Source organism: Dermacentor variabilis, chromosome 2 (assembly GCF_050947875.1).
Source record: "Dermacentor variabilis isolate Ectoservices chromosome 2, ASM5094787v1, whole genome shotgun sequence".
Classification (NCBI taxonomy): Eukaryota; Metazoa; Arthropoda; class Arachnida; order Ixodida; family Ixodidae; genus Dermacentor; species Dermacentor variabilis.
This window is the reverse complement of record NC_134569.1, coordinates 174,332,770-174,341,135: the sequence shown is the minus strand read 5'-3', so window position 1 is coordinate 174,341,135 and position 8,366 is coordinate 174,332,770.

Sequence of the window (8,366 nt, the reverse complement as noted above, 5' to 3'; positions counted from 1 at the left end):
TACTGGGGATGACATTGATGGGGATGGGGATGACATTGAGCGTCTGATTCTCCCTGCTACTTGCATTATCTGCCTATTTTGTGGAATCCTTTTATCTTATCATGTGAAAGACCGTATGGATTTTACCGTTCAATCGCAGTGTCTTCGAACTTGAATGGGTAGCGACTCGGCAAGCACCTTGGTAAGCACCTGGGCTTTCTACTGGGACTTTCACAATCTTTGGGGTTCGGTCTTCACTACTAAAAGTTTATTAACAAAAGATAAATGTGTGGTCATCCGGTCTTTAGATGTCCATTGTGAAGCATTTCAAGCCGGTACTTGAAAGTACAAAGTGAAATTCAACGTCACTCATTAAGACAGCCTTGAGTCTGTGTTTTTAGGCTTGAAATTCCACAGTGACTCCCAACCATACTTGAAGAAGATGCGTTTTTTCGTCGAAACTGCGAGCCTCAATAACTTTAGCGTCATAAACTGCATTCTCTTTGCTTAAAGTTGCATTTAACAAGCTTACAGTTTAAGCTGTGCCAGCTTGAACGTCTACGTCTTCTTCATTGGTTTGCATTCGAACATGCAGAAAATTGGACTGAATAAGGTAGACGGGAGCGCTCTTGCCTGATGGCTTCGGCTCTTTGTGGGAAGGAAAGGAAAAGAGAACTTGCAATCCAAGTAGGTGTAGAGAACTTCTCCTAGGTGCTGCACCCATTCGACAGATGCGACCCCTACCGGAAGTCCTGCACGTGAAGCTTCGTCGTGGTGCCCCGCCAGAAACCATGTCAGTGACGACGTACTTCAGGTTATAAACTCCATCATCCGGCCTCATAATCTCGCGACACTGAAGCAGTTGGTGGTACTGCAGATTCACTGCTAGAATAATGAGCGGTAAAATACATATGCTAGCAAGCTATGTGTCTTAGTAGTCCAGTGCAGTCCCATGTTGCCTGTAGGAAGTAGAATTTTCCGAGTGCCGAAGGGAATTGCGATGGAACGATCTAACTCAACTTGCTTTCGATTGATCGCACTCATCGCTTAAATTTTGTACAAATGCAGGTTATACTAATTTAGTTTGACCCGACAAAAATAAGAGTAGGTACTGTACCTTTTCACTGGCAGGCGTCCCAGCCGATCGCTTTACAGTCAAATTAGTAGGAGTTCAGCCATGACACCGGACTTGTTCAACTGCCATCAGAAACGTCCAATTTTATTACTTCTCTTGGAAATAAGTTTTTGTACTGCGGGACTTGAGGTAATCCGGCAATACGCACTGTCCACTGCTCTAGTTGTTTCTCCTGCGTCAGCTTTAGTTTTATAATGCCAATGGCACATGCTGACAGCTGTACTTCCTGTCTTGCTCACTAATACGAACGTACCTGGCCCTGTCCACTGCAGTGACATTTACCCTCCCGGTACCTTGATCTTCGAGCTGTTCCACTGACGTCGCTGTCTATCTTGCTATACGAGTGAGGAGTTCAGGCGCGTTGTGGCTGGCATCTAACTAAACGAGGGCTCTGTCAACTTGGTAACATCGGGCGCAAATACGTCCATCACTGTGCCGTGCGGCCGCAATGTCAACCTACAGAAGGTTCATATGTATTAACGACTGTGCGAAAATGTAGATGTAGGAAAAGACAATACAACGCAGTCGGCACATCACAACACTACGAGGCCGAAATACAAATACGCTTCTCCAGGCAATATAATTCACTTTTCTTCATTACCTACGACAAACTGCATTCTATTTGATCTCGTCGTACCATCTCAAAGCACTCCTATGGTAAAGATGCACAAACTCCCCTCTCCCATTGCACGCTCGAGTCTCTGTTTCTTGTCATATTTATGGCACTCAGCTGCTTTTGCTACCGGCATCTTTCCTTCTTGCCTATTGCTCTGCTTGCATGTCTGCTCAGTTGCATACCTATACTGTAGCGTTAGCCAAGAATGGCACACATTCGGTGACAAACGTCCAGTGCCACTGAAGGTCCCCGTCCTCCTTTCTTATATCGTTACGTTTCCGTTCTGGGGTATTCGAAAATGATCGGCAAAGTTGCTGAAGGTGTTTATGGCGGCACATCCCCGCAGGGCCGTCTGCATCAGCAGGTCTTTGGTGTGTTGCGACACCACGTACCCAAACACACGAGCTTTGGACCCTTCCGCATCTAATCGAGCGCGGCTTAGCCACGTCCAGGGAAAAGCGGATCCTGGGGGTTGAGCCGATGCCGGGAGTTCAGACCTTTATGGTCCCTCTGTGGAGGCAACACGCCCCTTTGGCCTCGGCTTCACGTACACGGCACCCCGGACTGACCCACCGGTGAGAAATCGGTTGCTGCCTTTTCCTATGTTTCTCTTCCTCAAAACTTCATCTTTCTGTCTCACTTCCCTCCTCTCCTGTCTTCTCCTCACTTAATTTATTTCCACTTTTCCAGGCAGCAATGATTAACCTGGTGTTGTTCATCCAACCTTGGATCTATCATATTAGGTTATAGTAGCTTTGTACAGCTGGCGTCTGCGTTTCCTTCGGATCTCGCAGCGTCCCCTTGTTGGGCTCGGTGGTGGGTGGCTGGCGTAGCTACGGAAATATATTAATTATTTTTGACTTTAAGCACATTTCCCCGAAGTTTCCGGATAGTTGGCCGAAGTTACTCAGATAGTTGATTTCGAACCCTGTTACCTCAGCATACCAGTAGGGTGGGCTACTCTTCGACGACGGACTACTCACTGACCCAGGTGCGTGTGAAAGTGGTTAAAAACGCACAGAAACATACATACAGAGACAAACACATAGCGCCCGGAAACTGCATGAAGTATCCTAAGAAAAGTTACGCATTAAAACGCATAAATGGTTGCACACAGGCATACATACGTAGCCCCTGGAAGTTGATCAAGCCACTGGTCCACGGTGACTCGCAAAGTCGGCACGGCATCCCTTCCGGCGGGCGAACCTTGGGTGAACCTGATGGTGCTAACCTGTTCAAATAACTTCTACGAAATGATGTACGTGTCGATTGGACTGCCTTGTGTCACGCCTGTTTTCCACAGCTTAAGTTTCATTCGACGCCACAATCTATTCTACAGCACTTTGTTCCTTTCAAAAAGAAAAAAAAACGAAAATTCACACAGATGCTAACAGTTTCGGTACTGGTCTTACGCCAGCTGCTGACTTAGCAAGCGAGAGCTTAACTACACCGTGACCGAGCAGGATTGTCTTGCCGTAATTTTAGTAGCTCAGAGGTTTCGCTCATACTTGTAAGACCCGCACTTTAGAATGGTCACGCACCACCACTCACTCTGTTGGCTGGTGAATGCCGTGATCCATATGGTCGACTTGCGCACTGGACCATTCGAGTTCAAGAGTATTATTTCACTGTAGCCTACAAGACCGACCGGCGCCATGCTGGAGCCGACTGCCATTCAAGGATGCAACTTGGCTCGACGGGCGCCGACGCTGTCAAATTTGACCAATAACTCGCTTCCCTGGCACCTGCTCTTCTCAATAGCAACGCGTTCAAGGCTGCACAGTTGAAGCACCCGAGTTGGCAGCCGTGCTTTTCCGTCAGGCGAAATTCTACACTAGCACACTGTTTTTGTGTTTGCAATTAAGGGAAAAAATCAGCATTCACATTATCCGTCATTATCATCACCTTCATCATCAGCCTAGTTTATGTCCACTGCAGCACAAAGACCTCTCCCTGCAATCTCCATTTACCACTGTCCTGCACTAACCGATTCCAACTAGCGCACGCTTATTTCCTAACCTCATCGTCCCATCTAACCTTCTACCGTTCTCGACGTCGCTTCCCTTCTCTTGGCACCCATTCTGTAAACCTAATGGTACAGCCGTTATCTAACCTACGCTTTACACGACCTGCCCAGCTTCATTTTTCTCCTAATGTCAATCAGAATATCGGCTATACCCGTTTGCTCTCTGATCCAAACATCTCTCTTTCTGTCTCTTAATATTGTGCCTAGCATACTCCGTTCCATTGCTCTTTGCGCTGTGCTTAACTTGTTCTCAAGCTTCTTTGTCAGTCTCCAAGTTTCTACCCCATATTTTGGCACTGCTAAAATGCACGCATTGTACGCCTACCTTTTCAGTGATAATGGTAAGCTTCTAGTCAGGAGCTGACAATGTCAGCCGCACGGGCTGCAACCCATATTTCTTCTTCTGTGAATATCCTTTTTAATGATCAGGGTTCCCCGTGAGTAATTAGGCTAGGTAAACGTACTCCTTCACATGCTCTAGAGGCTGACTGGCGATCCTGAACTCTTATTCCTTTGCCCGGCTGTGGATCATTGTCTTTGCATCTGCATAATGCATAATATTATTCAACCCCACTCTTGCACTCTCTTTGTTAAGGTGCTCAGCCATTTGTTGTAACTCGTCTCCAGAGTAGCTGAACTGGACAAGGTTTTCGGCAAACCAAAGGTTGCTGAGATATTCGCCATCGATCCTCACTCCTAAGGCTTCCCAGTTAAATAGCTTGGATATTTCTTCCAAGCATGCAGTGAATAGCATTGGAGAGATTATGTGTCCTTGTCTGACACCTGTCTTTATAGGTATCCCTTCCTACTTTTCATTTGTAGAATTAAGCTGGCTGTGGAATCTCTGTAGTTATTTTCCAAGATATTTGCGTAAGTGGCTGGTACTCCTTGATTACGCAATGCCCCTCTAACTTCTGGTATCTCAACTGAATCAAATACTTTTTCGTAATCTCTGAAAGCCATATAAAGAGACTCGGTAGATTTCTCGATTACCTGATTGACGACATGGATGTAATCCATTGTAGAGTATCCTTTACTGAAGTCAGCCTGTTCGCTTGGTTGACTAAATTCCAGTGCTGCCCTTATTCTATCGGTAATTTGTATTACTTAATATGTTACAAAATACAGGGAGTAAGCTAATGGACCTATTATTCTTCAAGTACATAACGTCTCCCTTTGTGTGGATTAGTATAATGTTTGCATTCTTGTAGTTCTGGGCGACCCTTGCAGTCGACAGACACTTCGTATAGAGAGCCGCTAGTTTTTCAAGAATTATGTTTCTTCCATCTTTGATTGAACTGACTGTTATTCTATGTTTTCCCGCCGCTTTTCCCCATTTAATGTCTTGCAAGGCCTTTCTAACCTTATTGCTAGTTATAGAATGAGTCTCTGGAACCTGTTCATTACTGCTTCGAGTGGGGATATCGTGGCTTCTCTAGGTACTGTACAGGTGAATATAGAATTCTTACGCTACATTTACTATACCTTAGAGATTGCTGATATAACCCTGCTCACTTTAAATGCATGAATCTTGGTTTGTCCTATGCTATGCTTGCTTCTCACTGATTTCATGCTGCGTGCACATTTTTACGACTTCCTTAGTTTTTCTCACGCTATGATTTTCAATATCCCTTATTTTCTCCGTGTTGATCAGTTTTGACAGTTCGGCGAATTCTATGTTATCTTTTGAGTTGGACATTTTCATTCTTTCTCGTTTCTTTATTAGGTCTTTCTTTACTTGGGAAAGCTTGCCTACTGGCTTCCCTGGTGCTTACCTCCCACTTCAATTGCTGCCTTTGAAACCAGTCTAGTTGCTGTTTCATTCATAACCACAATGCCGTGGTCATCTCTCTATTCTGAAGCTGCTTATTTGTTCTCAAGTAGCAGCCTCAATTGGCCTGCTTTTACCCTAACTGCGTCTAGGTTAGCCTGTTTCTTCCTGACCACTTTTACTCTTTCTTTGCAGTTTAGATGAATCCGAGACTTCACCAACGTATAATCACTGCACTTTACCTAACACTTCAACACCTTTCACCATACTGGGAACAGCAGAAATCTTGAAATCTATTTCATTTCTTGTTTCACCATTAGGGCTTTTCCAAGTCCATTTACTTTTGCTACGCTTCCTGAAGAAGGCGTTAATTATATGCAGCGTATTCCTTCCCGCGAATTCTACCAGCATTATTTCTCCAGCGTTCCTAGAATCGACGCCATAGTTGCCAATTGCTTGTTCACCAGCCTACTTTTCCCCCACTTTCGCGTTCAAGTCGCCTATTACTATACTATACTGATTTTGCACTTTTCTCATCGGTAATTCAGTTTACTGGCGAAGCTCAAACGTGCGGTGCCAGTGCTTACCACGGGTGTAATCGCGACGGTTCACCAAAGTTTCACTTGGGCGGCTGCCAGATACTTGGTACGCCGTTGCTGCTTGCACTCGGCTGCACGAGTCTGTTCTTGTGCCTGGGCAGCAGCATCGGCATGGCGTAGACGAGCTCGTTCCCAGTTCTGCTAGAGGCGTTGCTGATCGAAAGCTCCCTGCTCCTCAGGAATACGCATCACTCGTGACTGGAGAGAAAATGCTGGGCCCACTGGGCTGCGATGGAGACCAACGACGTCACTACTGGCGCAACCAATCGCGCTCCTCTGGTTTTTTTTGTGCGCATGTGCTTGTGGTTGCGCTGGAGGAGTTTTTGGTATACATGCCACAGACGGACCGAGGAATCGGCTAGCCATTAAGAGCTTCACTCTGAAGCTGAAGAAAGGAGGGGCGAAAGAAAAGAAAGACAAGGACTTTGCTTTTGGTGTGGCGGCCATAGCGCATCGAAGGCTTCAGCGCTGAGCCTTCTAAATAATAGAATTGCGTCTGTCGCATGCTCACAGCCTAAAGACGTTACTGGGAGCTCGGTTTCACGAAGGCAAGCAATACTCGTTTTGACAGCTTGAGAACGGAGAGTACACAGGCTTTATTCAAGAGTAAAAGCATGTTTGCCGTGTGGCAGTGGTGGCGCCCCAAACGGGCAGCCGCTTCACTTCCGAGAAAAAGCAGGGGGCAATGACCCGAATGGCGAGGCAAACTGGATTTCGGGAGCAAGGTGCAATGACCCCCACAGCGGGGACACCCAAGTGACGGACGGTCGCTACAACACAATAAAGATCAGCTGAGGCTACAGCTGCATATCGGTCTGTTGTCCTTAAAAACTATAACAGCGCCCTCGTCGCCTTCCGCTGCGATTCTCAGTCAAGGTATGGATTAGTTCTTTAATCTGGAATGCCAGTTGTTCGTGTGGTCCGCGTCACACTGACTCGAAGGTAGAACTGCAGTCGACAGCGAGTGTGGCCTCTATACTACGGCGTTCACAACTGGGATTGTGCATGGAATCAGAGGCATACCACTTTGTGTAGACGGCAGGGAATAACCCTCAGTCATTGATAGCCTCTAGGCAGATAGTTGCGGCTGTAAGCAAACTAGCGCGAATGACTAAATTTAATTTCATAACAAGGCAGATGAGACGCGCCGCGGAATGCAACCTTACAACAGCATGAACTGAACTTCGGTACAGTAACTGCTGATGATGACCTAATCTGGGCAGAGGAAGAACCAGCCCGTAATACCAATGTGTTAGCATGTGTAGTCAACGACTAGACTGTGTGCAAAACATACTTAATCGGGACGCGTTTGTGCGCACGGGAATAGGCTGCACACCAAAACAGCCTGCAGTGATCTTTACAAAGTCCAGCAGTGGCGTCGTTTCTTTTCGGTTTTAACGGCAGATATTTTTTGTCAGTATAAAATTTGATATTTGTATTTATTACCTTAATCCTGTTTTCTTGTGCTATACACCACATGTTTGTTGTCACTTTCACATTAGGCGTCTTTTGTTCAAACTCCGTATATTTTATTTCAATTAAAGCTCTTCCAATGACGTCTACCGAGAGCAGTATATACTAAGCAACCGCAACCTACTTTCTCCTCGAAAGCAAACCTCGGGGTTTTCTATCTACTGTGTTTTTCACGTTTCTACGCTCTACTCAGAATTGTCGAAAGATAGGCTATGCTCAAACCTTTGTTGTTGTGGCTTCTTTCTTTGGAGAACTTTCTTGTTGCGAATAAAGGTAGGCCTTCATAGAGCGCTGACTTGCTGCGAAACTTCAATAAGAGGCAGTACAAACCGCAAATGATCTTTAAAATCAATATTTGCTTAGAGTAGCCTGAAATGAAGTTTGTGAGTTTCAGGGTATTCATAAATAAACATAAATACAACGTGAAATAAGGAGTGCAACACTTGAGAATAATCTGAGAGAACGGATATTACTATTCAGATGTAATACTCTACAAATAGAGTTTTACAAAGAACTATGTTTTGTAGATATCAATTACACTGTTACACGCCCTATTTCTACAGACTGATACATATTAAAAATTCAGAAAAAGTTTAGCTATCTAGAGCTCATCACCAGTATGGGGAAAAAAAGAACGTGCTTGACATACCAAATTACAGATTCTTCATTTTGTTCCCGTGTGTCAAGCGAGATTAGAATAAATATTGGTGATTCACCTTTAATAAAGTAATCATAGTTATAAACTAAAAATTGCAACAATGTTTACA